Below are 16527 nucleotides of genomic sequence, written 5' to 3' on the forward strand. Positions count from 1 at the left end.
GGCTCTGGCGATCCTTCCGCCTCAGCTTTCTGAGTAGCCGGAATTACAGGCATGCGCTACTACGCCCGGCTGATTTTTTGATTTATTGTAGAGATAAGGTCTCCCTGCCAAGGCGGGTCTCGAACCCACAGGCTCAGGCAATCCACTCACCTCAGCCTCCGATTACAGGCCGAGCCACCCTTCAGGGTCCACTTATGAGTGAGAACAGCTGGTACTCAGTTCTTTGTTTCGGTGATAGATCACTGAGTATGATAGACTCTAATCCATGCTTGCTGCGAAGTCCATAATTGTACCCTTCTTTATGACTGCATAATATTCCATCGGTATATTACCACATTTTTTTATCCATTTCACTTACAACGGCCACAGCATAGTTGGTTCCATGTTACTGCTATTGCAAATAATGCCGCAATAGACATGCATGTACATATATATTTTTTGTAGAATGATTTGAGTTCCTCTGGGTATATTCCTAGGAGAGCACTTACTGGGTTGTACAGATAGTCTGTTTTTATATCTTTTAGAAATTGCCAGTTTTCCACGAGGTTGTACTAGTTTACACTCCCACTAACAATGTAGAAGTGTTCCCTTTTCTCAGCATCCTCTCCAGCATCTGTTCTTTTTAGAGTTATTAATGATGACCATCCTAACTGGAGTCAGGTGGTATCTCAGTGTGGTTTTGATTTGCATTTCTTTGAGGATTAGTGATGCTGCACATTTTTTTCATGTGTCTATTGTCTGCTCATATGTCTTCTTTAGTGAAGTGTCTATTCATATCTTTTGCCCACTTTTTAATAAGGCTATTTTTTAAATTCCTTTTGGCACATTTGATTTCCTTGTAAGTCCTGGATGTTAGACCTTTGTCAGATATACAGTTGGCAAATATTTTTTTCCCATTTTTGGGGCTGTCTTGCCACTCTCTTGATGGTTTCTTTGGCTTTGCACAAGCTTTTCAGTTTGATGAGGTCCCACTTATCTATCTTATCTCATTTGGCATGGGCTTTTGGGGTTTTGATCAGAAATTGGTTGTTATTTTAATCTCTGTAAGATTAGCTCCTGGATTTTCTAAGATTCTTAACATTTGAGATTTTACGTTTAGGTCTTTGATCCACTTAAGAGTTGATTTTTGGGTACGGTAATGGGTAGGGATCCTGTTTCATTCTTCTGCATATGACCTCATGTGCTGACTAATTCTTTTTTTTTTTTTAAGATGTAAGGTACAATTCAGGCTTAGGTGTACAAGTGGTCATCATACAGGTAAGGTTTGGGTCTCCCTTTGGTCTCACTTCACCTGGTTTAAGATCAGATACTCTTATTGATGTTGTGTGCCCACCTGCCCCACCCCTTCCCCGGGCGGTTTCTGGCTACCGCGAATCCCTTTCTTACAGTATTATGTTAAATGTTCAGAGTCTGCTTATAAGTGAGAAAATGTAGTACTCAGTTCTTTGTTTCTGTGATAGATCACTGAATATTATAGACTCTAATTCCATCCAAGTTGGTGCAGAGTCCATAATTTTGTCCTTTTTTATGGCTGCATAATATTCTATCTCATATGAACTACATTTTTCTTTATCCAGTCCTGTTTTGATGGGCAGCACAGTTGGTTCCATGTTTTTGCTATTGTGAATAGTGCTGCAATAAATATGCATGTGCAGGTATCTTTTTTGTAGCAAGATTTAAGTTCCTCTGGGCATATTCTCAGAAGTGGGATTGCTGGGTCATATGGAAGGTCAATTTCTAGTTCTTTTAGGAATCACCACACTGTTTTCCATAGAATCTGAACTAGTTTGCATTTTTATCAACAGTGTAGAAGCATTCCATTTTCTCGACATCCTCGCCAGCATCTGTTGATTTTTTGTTTTATTAATGATAGCAATTCTTACTGGAGTTATGTGATACCTCAGTGTGGTTTTGATTTGCATTTCTCTGAAGATTAGTGAGGCTGAGCATTTTTTCAGGTGTCTGTTGGCTGCTTATATGTCTTCTTTTGAGAAATATCTATTCATGTGTTTTGCCCATTTTTTAATGGGGCTGTTTGTTTTTTTCCTTTAGGCACATTTGAGTTCCTTATAGATCCTTTGTATATCCTTTGTCAGATATGCAGTTGGCAAATATTTTTTCCCCATTCTGTGGGCTGTGTCCCCACTCTCTTGATGGTTTCCTTTGCTTTGCAGAAACTTTTCAGTTTGATGAGGTCCCACTTGTATATCGTATCTCTTATGACATGGGAACTTGGGGTTTTGATCAGGAAGTGGTTGTCTATTCCGATTTCCATAAGGGTGTCTTCTGCATTTTCTAATATTTGAGGTTTTACATTTAGGTCTTTGATCCATTTAGAGTTGATTTTTATGTATGATGATAGGTAGGAGTCCTGTTTCATTCTTTTGCATGTAGTCAGTCCATTTTCCCAGCACCATTTACTGAATAGGTTCTCCTCTCACCAGTAGTTGCTGGTGGAGACATTGTCAAAGATGAGAAATTGAGATTTTGCTTCCAGAATTTCTATCCTGTTCCACTGGTCTATATGCCTGTTCTTATACCAATACTAGGCTTTTTTGATTATTGTAGCTGTAAAATAAAGTTTAGTCTGGAAGTGTGATACCTCCCAGTTTGTTTCTTTTGCTAAGGATTGTTTTGTCCATTTGTGGTCATTTATGTTTTCATATGAATTTCTGTATTGTTGTTTCCAGGACTGAGAAGAATTAGGCTGGTAATTTAATGTGTATTGCATTGAATCAGTAGATTGTCTTTGGTAGGATGGTCATCTAAACAATGTTGATTCTTCCAATCCATGAGCATGGAATATTTTTCTATTTGTTTGTGTCATCTTTGATTTCTTTAAGCAATGTTTTGTCATGATTTTACTATCAGACAAAACAACTCATAAACTATCAAAAATTTAAAAAGATATGAAAGGACACCACATAATGATAAAAGGTTCGATCCATCAACAAGAAATATCCATCCTAAACATGTATGCAGCCAACACAGTAGTACTAGCTTTTATAAAGCAGCTACAAAGCAAGTTCAAAAAAGATATTGACTCGAACACTATCATAGCTAGAGACATAATTACCCCACAAACCTAACAACCCTAGAAAGGTCATTGATGCGAAAAATCAACAAAGAGATTCAGAACCTCAGCTTGATACTTGACCAAATGGACTTAGTAGATAGCTACAGAACACTTCACCCAACAATTACAGAATGTACATTCTACTCATCACCACATGGAACATACTCCAAGATTGACCACATACTTGGCCTTAAATCAAGCATAAACAAATTTCACAAGATTGAAATACTGCCATGTACCTTCCAAGACCACAGTGTAATAAAAATAAATATCACCACGAACCAAATTCCCCTAAAACCTACAAAAACATGGACACTAAACAGCATGATGCTGAATGACTACTGGGTCAACACAGAAATCATAACAGAAATTAAAAGATTCCTGAAAACAAATGAAAATGAAGAAACATCTTACCAAAACCTCTAGGATACAATGAAATCAGTACTAAGAGAGGAATTTATACCTCTATGAACACACATCAAGAAAACAGAAAGATCACAAGTTAACAGCCTAACAAATCACTTAAAGGAACTGGAAAGGCAAGACTACCAAAACCCTAACTTAGGTAGAAGAATCCAGATCACCAAGGTAAAAGCCCAGATACATAACATAGAAGACAAAAATATCATAGCAAAAAATCAATGAAACAAAAAGCTATTTGTTTGAAAGGATAAACAAGATTGATGGACCCCCTAACCAGAATGACCAAGGCAAAGAGAGAAAAAACCCAAATAAACATGATCAGAAACAAAAAAAGATCAAGTTACAACTGACCCTGAAGAAATACAAAAGATTATCAGATATACTATGCATACCTGATGGAAACAAACTCTATAACCTAAATGAAATGGATGACTTTGTGACATCACACAACCTTCCTAGGTTGAAACAGAGAAATTGAGATGCTAAATTGACCAATAACAACCCAGGAAATTGACTCTGTCATAAGAAAACTACCTACAAAAAAAAAAATTCCTAGACCAGACAGATTTCCAGTGGAATTCTACAAAACACACAAAGAGGAGCTGATGCCAATCCTATTGAAAGTATTCCAGGCAAGTGAGAAAGACAGAACTCTCCCCAAATCATTTTATTACACTGTCATCACACTGATACCCAAACTGGGTAAAGATTCAACAAAGAAAGAGAACTACAGGCCAATATCCCTGATGTACATAGATGCAAAATTCTCCATAAGATTTTAGCAAATTGGATGCAACAGCACATCTCAGAAATTACCCACCATGACCAAGTAGGCATCATCTCAAGGATACAGGGCTGGTTCAACTGCCACAAAACCATAAATATAATTAAATACATCAACAGATGTAAAAACAAGAACCACATGTTTATATCATTAGATGCAGAAAAAGTTTTCAATAAAATTCAGCATCCCTTCTTGATAAAAAACCCTTGAACACCTAGGCATGGAGGGAATAGTAAGAGCCATCTATGTAAACCCACAACCAACATATTGCTAAACGGACAGAAATTGGAAGCATTTCCCCTGAAAACTGGAACAAGACAAGGCTGCCCACTCTCACCCCTCCTGCTTAATATAGTGTTGGAAGTCCTACGTAGAGCAACCAGACAAGAGAAGAAAATCAAGGGTATCCAAATAGAAAAAGAGGAAGTTACATTATCCTTCTTTGCTGATGATATAATCCTATACCTCAAAAATACAAGAGAATCTGTCAAAAACCTCTTTGCACTGACAAAAGACTTTGGCAAAGTCCTGGGGTACAAAATAAGCATGCAAAAGACGCGCATTCTTTTTTTTTTTTTTTTTGAGTTGGAGTCTCACTCTGTCACCCAGACTGGAGTGCAGTGGCCACTCCCGGCCACCGCAGCCTTGACCTGCTGGGCTCCAGCGATCCTTCAGCCTCAGCCTTCCAAGTAGCTGGAACTACAGGCGCGTGCTACCACACCTGGCTAATTTTTTATTTATTGTAGAGATGAGGTCTCGCCAAGTTGCCCAGGTGGGTCACGAACCCTTGGGCTCAGGCAATCCACTCACCTCAGCCTCAGGCTGAGCCAATCGGAATCTCACTCTTACCTAGGCTGGAGTGCAGTGGCTTACTCATGGCCACAGCAGCCTCGACCTGCTGAGTTCAGGTTATCCTTCCATCTCAGCCTTACAAGTAGCTGGAACTACAGGCACGTGCCACCATGCTCAGCAAATTTTTTGTATTATTTATTTTAGAGACGAGGTCTCACCAAGTTGCCCATACTGGTCTCGAATCCCTGGGCTTAGGCAATCCTCTTGCCTCTGCCTCCCAAAGTGCTGGAATTACAGGCGTGAGCCACTGCACCTGGCTAACGGTCACATTCTTATACACCAACAACAGGCAGAGAATCAGATAGAAAACACAATTCCATTTACAATAGGCACAAAAAAAGGAAATATTTCAGCATCTTCCTAACCAAAGAAGTGAAAGATTTTTATAGCTGACTAATTCTTAACTGAAAGCAAGTAGGGCAGGGGCTCTAGAAGTACAGAAATATGTGTTGATAAAAACTGTGTTACATCTTTAAGAAATAGCTAAAATGTTCATTGTGTTTGGAAGACAGCAGTATGTCTTACGTGAGCAACACAACTGACATTAAGAATAATGTTATCACTTTGTGCAAATATCCTAAATATCTTGCATCAATGTCTTTGATCTCAATATTTCAGTAAGGTTACAAATTTATACTGCAATTTTGGTTCACTGGGGTGAGTATTAAGTCAGTGCTAACAATATTTCACTAATCTTTGCTGTCAGTCTTTGGAAGGTAATTAAGGAACATTCTAAGTGAATCAATTCTCTGCTTTTGTGTGACAGCCCGCAGGGGTTTTAGCCAAAGTGGCTAACTTCCTCGACCACCCTGGAAAAATTACCATACTAGATATAAGTCAGGAACATGGAAAAGGCAACATGGTGAGCCCTGTAGTATATGTAACTCAGTTCACTGCCATTCAAAAGGTTATTGACAACAGAAAAGCTTTCTCAACAGCAGGAGTACCTTGGAGAAGAAAACATTTCTAGTGATAGAAAAATACATCATGGTATGCTGGGTGTGTGGGTGAAATATTTTGTATTCATTTGTGCTGAGCTGAAAGACCTAATCACCATCCTTTTTCTTCTTGCATACAATTATTTGCATTAGTGGAAGCTCCATTTAAGTAATGCCAGAAAAGTCATTGAAAGGAACAGCCAGATTCCTTTAAAATAACAACTTTACAAAATAAAGTTACAGTCTGTATTTAGTATCCTTGAGTGAGAGCAATATTGAAAATCAAGAAATGGAAAAATGAGTTTCTGCTTGCTTAGATTATTAGTGCAGTACAGCCATTAGTAGACTATTTAATATAACCGATGATGCTAAGAATTTAGTGAAAGTTGATGGATGTGTAGTGAATCCTTTCTCTGTGAATGGCATTGTAGTAGTTCACTGAATAGTAGAAATTATACCTGTTTTTCCATGGGAAGGATACTAGATAGAGTGAAATAGACATTACACTCTGAAAATAAACAAACAAACAAAAAAGCAGTGTGTGAAAAACATATTGACTTTTTAAAAAAATCTATTTTTCAAATACCACACACATGCAGAAAATATTTGTTGTGCATCTGCTAAATATAATTTGCAGGGAACACAAAGACATTTAAAACATATGCCAAGACCTCACAAAAGTTAAAATCTATCTGAGAGAAAAAACTAAGTACATAAAAAGGTAAATGAGAAGAATTTTTTTAATTAGAATTTGAAACAATATAAAGGAGGATAAGAAGGCAGAGTATGATTAAAAGTAATTGTATGAATGGTTCTGAATAAGAGTAGGAACATAATGCCTTTAAAAGATGAAAAGGATTTAGATGAATGGAGAATAAGACGAAGTATTCCAAGACTCCATGAGAGAAAGCATGAGGGAGAGAAAGGCTTTTGGTAGCAATGGGCATTTCAGTTTGACCAAACTCCCTGTGTCTGAAAGGTTTAGTGCCCTGCTCCTTGGATCTGGAGCTAGTAGTTTTGGGCTGTTTAGACACACTTCTGCTATTTTCTAGTCAGCAATTCTTGACCAACCCACCTTACTTCTTGATCCATCCACCTTTCTTCTCCAGCCTCTTTTCCTCATTTGAAGCATGAGCATGTTAACACCTGAAATTCTTACCTTACAATTTTCATGAGGACCAAATAACAAGATCTGTATGAAAGCACTTTGAAAACTAACTAAAGAAAAGAAAAATAATAATCATTGATAGCATTGTCTGGGAAAATAAGATTGAAGTACATTGTAGATACCTTGAATGAATAAGGACGTCTGAATTTATTTGATTGGAAGCACCTGGAAGTTTTTGAACAAGAGAATGAAGTAATCAATGTAGTGTTTGCAGGTTATTCACGAGATAGCAATGCAGGTGGACAGACATGGGAACCATAAAATTAGAACTGTAGGATAAGAAGGTGGGGGGGGCGAGAATTACACTAAGAAAAACCTGACATGGCTAGGACCTCACAGAGAGGGAAATTAGGAAGAAGGGGATTAAAAAATGTAAATCCCAAGAAGTTGGCACATGGAAGTTCCAAAAAATGGAGGTACCATTATAGAAGATTAGGAAAGAGAATCAGCCTGTGGAAAGAAAGTTGTAAGATGATGAGAAATTCTATTTAAAATACTAAATTTGAGCTACCTGTAGGACATGCACGTGAAACTGGACCAGAGGCTGGCATAAATGTGGAAATAACTAAGCTACAGTTTGAGATTTGAAAGTCACATATCTTATGGTGATAGCTAAAATAAGGAGGGCAAATGACAACTTCAAGGAAGAGGAGATAAGGTAAAAATAATAATTTATGGCATAGTAGAATTTCATATATAGTTATAATAAATTGAGTATGTGAAGTAGAATATTGAAAGGTTATTAGACTATATTTCCACTAAATATTAATATATAAATTTTTTGACTGTTAGTTGCAAGTAGTAATTATCAGTTATTATATAATAAGAAAATTATGAAAATGGATGGATTAAATACATTATTGGAGCTGTCAAATAATAAATACACCACTAAGGCTTTTGAACAAACTGGTTTTAAATGTTGCCTCTTTTAAAAATAACTAAAAACTAAAATACTGCTGTATGGTTTCATTCCATCATTTTGCAAATATTTTTTCATTAAATTTAAACCACTTTCTGATAAAGAGTCCCTTCACATAATTTTTTAAACTATAATGGTTTCAAGAGAAGGGTTGCAAAAGTATAGGATTCATTCATTTTTAACAAACATGAGTGAGAGAGAGTAGGAAGAAAAGAGTATTGTGAGTATGAGTGAATCATTCACTAAATATGAGTACCAGGGTCCAGAGAAGTGAGACTTCTCCAGAGTTCACCTTTGGGAGGACCTGTGGCCCCACAGATCCCTGTGTAGCCTTCTCTACTTAATTCTGGGCCTGGATTTAGAGTCCGCCAGACCACCTGTTAATGGAAAACAGTTTCACAAGGGAGGATAAGGAAAGGCACAGATTAAAATAAAGACGAATTTGGATTTCTTGAATCTGTATGTCCATATCTTTCCCAATACTTGGGAAGTTTTTGTCTATTAAAGACTTACATACATAGAGATGTCATGGGTTTGGTTCCAGATCACTGAAGTAAAGCAAATATCATCATAAAATAGAAAGTCACACGTTTTTCTTGGTTTCCCGGTGCATATAAAAGTTATGTTTATACTATACTGTGGTCTGTTAAATGTGCAATAGCACTATGTCTTTAAAAATAATGTACATATGTTAAATAAAATATACTTCATTGCCAAAAATGCTGACAATCATCTGAGCCTTCAGCAATGGAGATTACGCCTTGAGGTTGATGGCTGCTGACAGATCGGGGTGATGGTTTCTGAAGGTTATAGTGGCTGTGGCAATTTCTTAAAATAAGACAGCAATGAAGTTTCCTGCATCAAATGACTCTTCCCTTCATGAAAGTTATCTCTGTAGTATGTGATGCTGTTTGATAGCATTTTACTCACAGTAGAACTTCTTTCAAACCCTACTGCTGCTTTATCAACTAAGTGTATGGAATATTCTAAATACTTTGTTGTCATTTCAACAATATTCACAGCATCATCACCAGGAGTAGATTCCAGCTCAAGAAACCAGTTTCTTTGCTCATCCATAAGAAGCAACCCTTCAACTGGTAAAGTTTTACTATGAAATTGGCTGTTAAGCTGCTGTGCACCAATAAGATACGTAAAAGTTAAATAATGAGGAAAGATATCTTAATAAATACTGTTGTTAGCATCAGAAAGTTATAATATTTGTCAGCAACAGAGATCTGGAATATCTTTCTGTTAAAATCATAAAACACTAAAAAAAGTTATGGTGCCAGGCTCGGTGGCTCAGCCTGTAATCCCACGCTTTGGAAGGCTGTGGTGAGTGGATTGCCTGAGCCCACGGGTTTGAGACCCGCCTGGGTAATTTGGCAAGACCTCATCTCTACAATAAATCAAAAAAATTAGCCAGGTGTGGTAGCACGTGCCTGTAGTTCCAGTTACTTGGAAGGCTGAGGTGGAAGAATTGCCGGAGCCCAGCAGGTCGAGGCTGCAGTGGCTGGGAGCAGCCACTGCACTCCAGTCTGGGTGACAGAGCGAGACCCCAACTCAAAAAAAAAAAGTTACTGTAAGCCAAATGCTGCAACTTGGCAGAAAGCTGAGCACTTCAAACTCTTGGCCTGCATACCTCAGTGGTGGAAAGAGAGACCAAAGAAAATATTTGCAAACTATATATCTGACAATGGAAGAATAGTCAGACTATATAAGGAACTTAATAGCAAAATAATCACAAAAATCTCAATTTAAAAATGGGCAAAAGAAGACATACAAATGGCCAACTGGCATATGAAAAAATATTCAGCATTACTAATCATCAGAGAAATGCAAAGCAAAACCAAAATAAGATACCACCCTATTCCAGTTAGAATGGCTGTTATCAAAAGAAAACAGATGTTTGTGAAGATGTAGAGAAAAGAGAGTACTTATACACTGTTAGTGGGATTGCAACCTAGTATTGCCATTATGGACAACAGTATGTTTTTTCTAAAAAATAAAAATAAATCTATCATATGATCCAGCAGTCCCATTTCTGGGTATTTACTCAAAATATTTGACATCAGTGTATTGAAGACACTCCCATATTTATTGCAGCACTATTTACAATAGCAAAGATATAGAATCAACCTAAGTATTCAACATGAATAAATAGATTTTTTAAAGTGATATATATATATGCAACAGAATATTATAAAGCCATAAAAAAATAATGAAATAGTTATTTGAGACAATGTGGATGAACCTAGAGCTAGCTAAAGATAGAAAAATAATACAGACAAAGAAAGACAGATGCTGCATGATCTCATTCATATGTCAAATCTACAAGTAAAAGAAATAAAAACAAAGCAGGAGGGAAAAGATGATGAGGAGAAGTTGGTCAATGGGTACCTATTATCATTAGATAGAAGGAATAAACTCTGGTGTTCTATTGCACAGTAGGGTGTCAGTGGTTAACAGTAAAATAGTGTATATTACAAAATAGCTTGAAGAGAGAGGCTTTTGTTCTTATAACAAAGAAATGATAACTGCATGATGTGCTGTTTATACTAACCATGCTGACTGGACACATTATAGATAATTATTGAAATATCAAATTGTACACCCCCCTCAAAATGTGTAAACTGTTAGCATGTCAATTAAAAATAAATGTTTAAAAAAGACAACTGAACTAGGGTCAGAGGTTGCTAGAGTGGGTTTATATATAGGAATATATTTGCCTCAATCTGTTAAGGCCAGATCTTCCAAAGGACCTGGCTGTTTATGCTACTGTGCACTCCCCTAGTCTTTTTGAAATTGTTGATATAATGCTCTGCTCACCACAGGAAAGGTATTAAAGAGCTTTGTTCCACTGCACACACACAAGCTTGGCAAGCAGCCACTTGAATCTCTCCTGCTAGTTGCATGAAAACATTTCACCACCATTACCAGAAAAGGCAAAGACTCCAAGCGTCTTTATGACAACAGGTAACCATTTTGTATAATTTACACTGAAGAATGACCTTTGTGCCCACAAAATAGTGAGCACAGGGAACTATGCCAGGGAATAGAGTCAGTTCACCCAGAAATGAGCCCTCAAATTCATGGAGTGTACATTTGCAGGTATGTAGTCTGCTAAAATGGTCTTAGGATATTAAGGTTGTGATATTGAATAGCACCATGCTGTTTCCAGTATTAAATAACTTATGTCTTTATTTTTTATGGCTTCATAGATATTATATATTTTATATAACTACAGGTAACATGAGCACCTTCCTAGGTGTGCTAAACTTTTTACTTTGTTTCTTTTAACACATACAAATAAACAAACTATGAGCAAAGTTGTCTTATGCTTTGGTTTTATCATCTGTTACTAGTTAGATAACGTGCCTGAGGTCAAACAGCTGCCAAGCATTTATGCAGTCTAACTAAAGAGTCCATAGCATTAACTACTATGCTGCCCACCTCATATTATACTAATGGTATGTATATTTAATATATACAGCAAACCTCTGAATCTGTAAGATATTATCAGGTATCCTAGTAAAGAACTTTACAAGATGGGCCAGGCTGGGTGACTCAGCCTGTAATCCCAGCACTTTGGGAGGCTGAAGTGAGTCAGATTGTGTTACTATGGGAAAGAAAAAGCAAGCACAAGACAGGATTTACCTATACGGACTTGACAAGAGAGCCCAAATCCAATCCTTCAGAAAGTCAACTATGTGGTTTGCTAAATGATGTGGAAAAAGCAATGCTGTTCCTTGTCCAAGTGAAGTACCAGACTGCTCTAATATGCTTTCCTAATGATCCTTAAGGAATTACTATTGGTAATTCCTTAAGGATTGCCTGAGCTCGCGGGTTCAAGACCCGCCTGGGCAACTTGGCGAGCCCTCATCTCTACAATAAATCAAAAACTAGTGAGGCATGGTAACACTCGCCTGTAGTTTCGGCTGCTTGAAAGGCTGAGGTGGAAGGATCGCTGGAGCCCAGCAGGTTGAGGCTGCAGTGGCCGAGAGCATGCGACTGCACTCCAGTCTGGGCGACAGAGACTCCAACTCAAAAAAAAAAAAAAGAACTTTACAAGATGAAACAAACTATATCTACTCTTGCATGCATTCAGACCTAAATACTGTCCTAGAGTAATTGAAATGCTATGGATATGCAGAAAACTTGTAAATAAACTATTCTGGCTCATCTCTTACCAATAGTAATTCCTTAAGGATCATTAGGAAAGCATATTAGAGCAGTCTGGTACTTCACTTGGACAAGGAACAGCATTGCTTTTTCCACATCATTTAGCAAACCACATAGTTGACTTTCTGAAGGATTGGATTTGGGCTCTCTTGTCAAATCCGTATAGGTAAATCCTGTCTTGTGCTTGCTTTCTCTTTCCCATAGTAACACAATCTGACTGACTTCTATCTCTTTCAAACAGGAGAGTGGATGCTGACTACGTAATGCCATCTACTAGACATCAAAGGATAAATATTGCCGATTTATTATCACTAGAACCCTGGAAGTACATCACTAACCACTTATAGGAACCTCAAGATCTCAATTATAAACAAATTCCATTTTAGTGCCAAAAATCACATAAATCTGGAAAGCAACTTCACAGACACTAGACTTTAGAATTTATAAGCTTAAAACTATTAAAAGAAACATTACAATAAAAATACACAAAACATTGAATAATGAGGAAAGATCTCTTAATAAATACTGTTGTTACCATCAGAAAGTCCTAATATTTGCCAGCAACAGAGATCTGGCATATCTTTTTGTTGAAACCATAACATATTTTTTAAGAATTGTTGGTATGCCAAATGTTACAACTTGGCTGAAAGCAGAGTACTTCATACTCTTGTCCTACATGCCTCAGTGGTGGGAAGAGAGACCAGAGTCTATGAAATGCTACAGTGAACTCACAGGGGTGTGATAATTTATTTAATAAGTCCAGACAACGCACCATGTGCCTATGGTCTACTGTTGAAAACATGCACTTTATAATACCCATTATGAAACAGACAATAGCATCTTCCCATATAGTATTAGAAGAACAAATTCAGAAAAAGTTTTGGAATATATGTGCTATTTTTTCTGACACTAGTGATACACCAGTGGTAACTACAGAGATGTGAAACTTGTCAGTTTGCTTCCTTATAAAACCAGAAGTATTCTCTTATTAGGAGTCCTTAATAGGATCTCCACTTACCTTTCTTTTTACAGATAGGTGTTACCTTTCACAGGGAACAGTTGGTCTTATGCTTTCCCTAAGAAGCAAGTCTTCATCCTATCTGACCAAACCAGATTGCCTTTTCCCTCCTTTATTCCTAGTTTATAAATCTTACCCCTTTTTAATAACTGGCCTTGAATCTTCCTTAACAATATGTTGATAACCTTGCTACTGACCTAGAGAGATGTAAGATTGTCCAGTAAAGTGTAGGGGGTCCTATCATTTGATAAACCAGTGAAGTACATAATGCTACAAATATCACAATAATAATCTATGCCGGGATTATAAAAGATAGCTAAACTTAAAAATGTCTTTTTCCTCTAAGCTATGAAAGCACTTAAAATTATAGAAAAATGTTCTTTTCATACTACTACAGAAATAAAATATCTTCTTCATCCTTTCTTTAAGAAGCAGGTCTTTATTCTGTTTCACTGAAATAGAAGACATTTGAAATAATATATATGCATGCATGTATTCATTTTAAAAATTTGCTGAGTGTCTCTTATGTGCCAGATGCTGTACTAAGGTAGCAGGACCAAGAATTTGTCCTGGCTTCACTTCATGTATTTATTAGGCCCCTACTAAGTGACAGGCACCCTCAAAGACATTAAGGATACATTGGTGAATAAGATTAGCCCAATCTACAGAGAATCACTAAGAACACAGTGGTGAATAAGATTAGCCCAATCTACAGAGAATTTTGATAAGGAAATGGACAAACAGATCTAACATGGCAAAGGACAAGGCCAGGTCCCGTGGGCAGTGGGAGCTTTCAGAAGGTCCTCCAACTTGGCCTTGGACTCCAGGAAGGCCAGGCCTCCTTCACACAAAGAATAAAGGAGGCTGAGGCATTCCAGTTGGCAGCTAGTAAATTGATACGCATCATCACGTCTCTGTAGGCTGTGACAGTCGCTTTATTGTGAAAACAACTGCACTATTTGGGATGAGCCAAGTCCCAGTATGCTTCAGCAGTCCTGAGTGTAAACACATGCCTGTGAAAAGGAATAAAATGATTGGTAGATCTTTACAAAGGAGTAGTACTTAAAAAACAAAAAACAAAAATATAGGCATTGTGAGAGATAAAATAGCTTTCTTTTTACACCTTATAGAGCTGAAATATATCTCAGCTTCAATGTCCCTGAGGGTGTTTCACATACAATGAGTTTCACAGTCGCAGGAAGTATACCACAAAGCTAAATCTCTGTGGTCAAAATGCCAACAGGGAGCCCATTCTTTTTTCTTTTTTCTTTTTAAAGAATCACACTTATTCAGAGGAGTGATTTTCAGGACCACACTCCCTGCCAGGAAAAGTTTTAAAAAGCCAAAGCCACAGAGTCCTCCACAGCCCCAGTGCTGCAAGATGATACTAAAGATAGGAGATAAAATTAAAAATAGTCTAGGTGTTGGCTTTATACCTTGTAGGTCTAGTGTTAATGGTCTCCATCTCAGTAAACTGGTGAAATACTATCTACACTACACAACAAAGTTGAAAGAGGTACAGAGTGTTATACCCACTTTTCAGGAGATCACTATCTTCTGAATCTAGTGTGCGAGTTTTCACCAACATTGGTCCAGAACACATATTTTGAAGTTCTTTAAGATGTCAATACATCTAAACAGTAATATATGCTGAACCTAGTTCCATATATTGAGAGGACAGATTAACTCTCAGCAGGAGGAGACATTTGATTAATTCTCTGAGATAAGGTTCATTACCTTGTTCAAAACATTATTTCCCTTGACATTTCTATGAAGAGAGAAAATTCATCACATCCTGTGTCATAATTATGGAAGAACCAGTAATTTTGTTGCATATGAAAACTGTTTCTGTTCTTTTTCTTCTTCTTCTTTTTAGACAGTGGAAGAAAAGTGATGCAGGCACACAAGTTACCACAGCGGGTGCCTAAGATTCTGAAAGGAATCAGAGAAAGTCAGAAGGAAAAAAAAAACTAAACCAAATAGGCCAGGCACGGAGGCTCAGGCCTGTAATCCCAGCATTTAGGGAGGCCAAGGAGTTTGAGACCACCCTGGGCAACATAGAGAGACCTTGTCTCTACAAAAAAATTATCTGGGAGTGGTGGTATACACCTGTAGTCCCAGCTACTTGGGAGGCTGAGGTGGGAAGATCACCTGAGCCCAGGATGTCAAGGCTATGGTGAGCTGTGATTGTGCCATTGCATTCCAGCCTGGGTGACAGGGTGAGACTCCAATGCAAAAAAAAAACCAAAAAACTCTAACTAGATTAAAGCAGCCCCAGTTCTTACTCTACCCCAGTTTTTCACTTATTTCTAATCATGTACAAGGAAATAATGTTTTAAACAAGGTAATGAACCTTATCCCAGAGAATTAATCAAATATCTCCTCCTGCTGAGAGTTAATCTGTCCTCTCAATATAGAAGCACTAGACTCCTTCCTCTCACTCCCATCCCAAGTCTTTCAGTCTCCCTCCTTCATATCCCTGAATATTAATACCCTTACTATCTTCTCCCATCTAAACTGCTACCACCTGATCCAAGTCAGCTTCACATCTTGCTTAGATTCCTGCACTTGCTATCTGTTAGGAGTACATCTCAGTGGGACCTCCAAAAATGTTAGGGCATACTCTCCCAGCTGGGCCTCCAGAATGTTAGGCCCACTGGGGGTGTGGGGTGTCTGGTATGCAATCCAATGCTACATGAAAGATGCAAAGAACTGCACAGAAGCTAGATTAGAAAATATAGTTTATTTAGAAAGTAAATTAGAAAGAGAAAGAGGTGATTCACCTCCCCAAGGTAAGAGAGGGGCCCAAAGCAAAAGAAACCATGGCCTGCCCGTAGCTCAAAGAACATATGGCCACAACATAGCTTAGCAAGTCAATGGTGACTTGTTGCTTGTGGTTGACTCCTTTTAAATATTTCCCTTGGGTGGGGGAAGGTCATTAAGGTGATTGGGTGGTAGTCTGCTCCATGTCATTACGAAGGGGCAGGTAAGCACTGGTACTGACTCAGGTGATGGACAGCAGGCAGATGGATGGGTTAGTCACATGATTGCTGCCATGGTGGTGGGTTAAATGGAAAGAGACAAGGGGAGGGGAGGGGATTTTCCTGCAAGAGACTTGCCAGACATTTTCTATCCACAAACTCCTTGACAAAAAGTGGTCTATTATCATT

General features: G+C 37.8%; 1 protein-coding gene across 1 annotated transcript in view; it reads left to right on the forward strand.

Annotated features, from left to right (window-relative positions):
- The window catches only part of FREM2 (FRAS1 related extracellular matrix protein 2), a 189801-nt gene that overhangs the window by 117025 nt on the left and 56249 nt on the right, over positions 1 to 16527 (forward strand). The window lies entirely within an intron of this gene.

This window comes from Carlito syrichta, unplaced genomic scaffold, assembly GCF_000164805.1.
Source record: "Carlito syrichta isolate Samal-C Ts95f unplaced genomic scaffold, Tarsius_syrichta-2.0.1 Scaffold309303, whole genome shotgun sequence".
Lineage (NCBI taxonomy): Eukaryota > Metazoa > Chordata > Mammalia > Primates > Tarsiidae > Carlito > Carlito syrichta.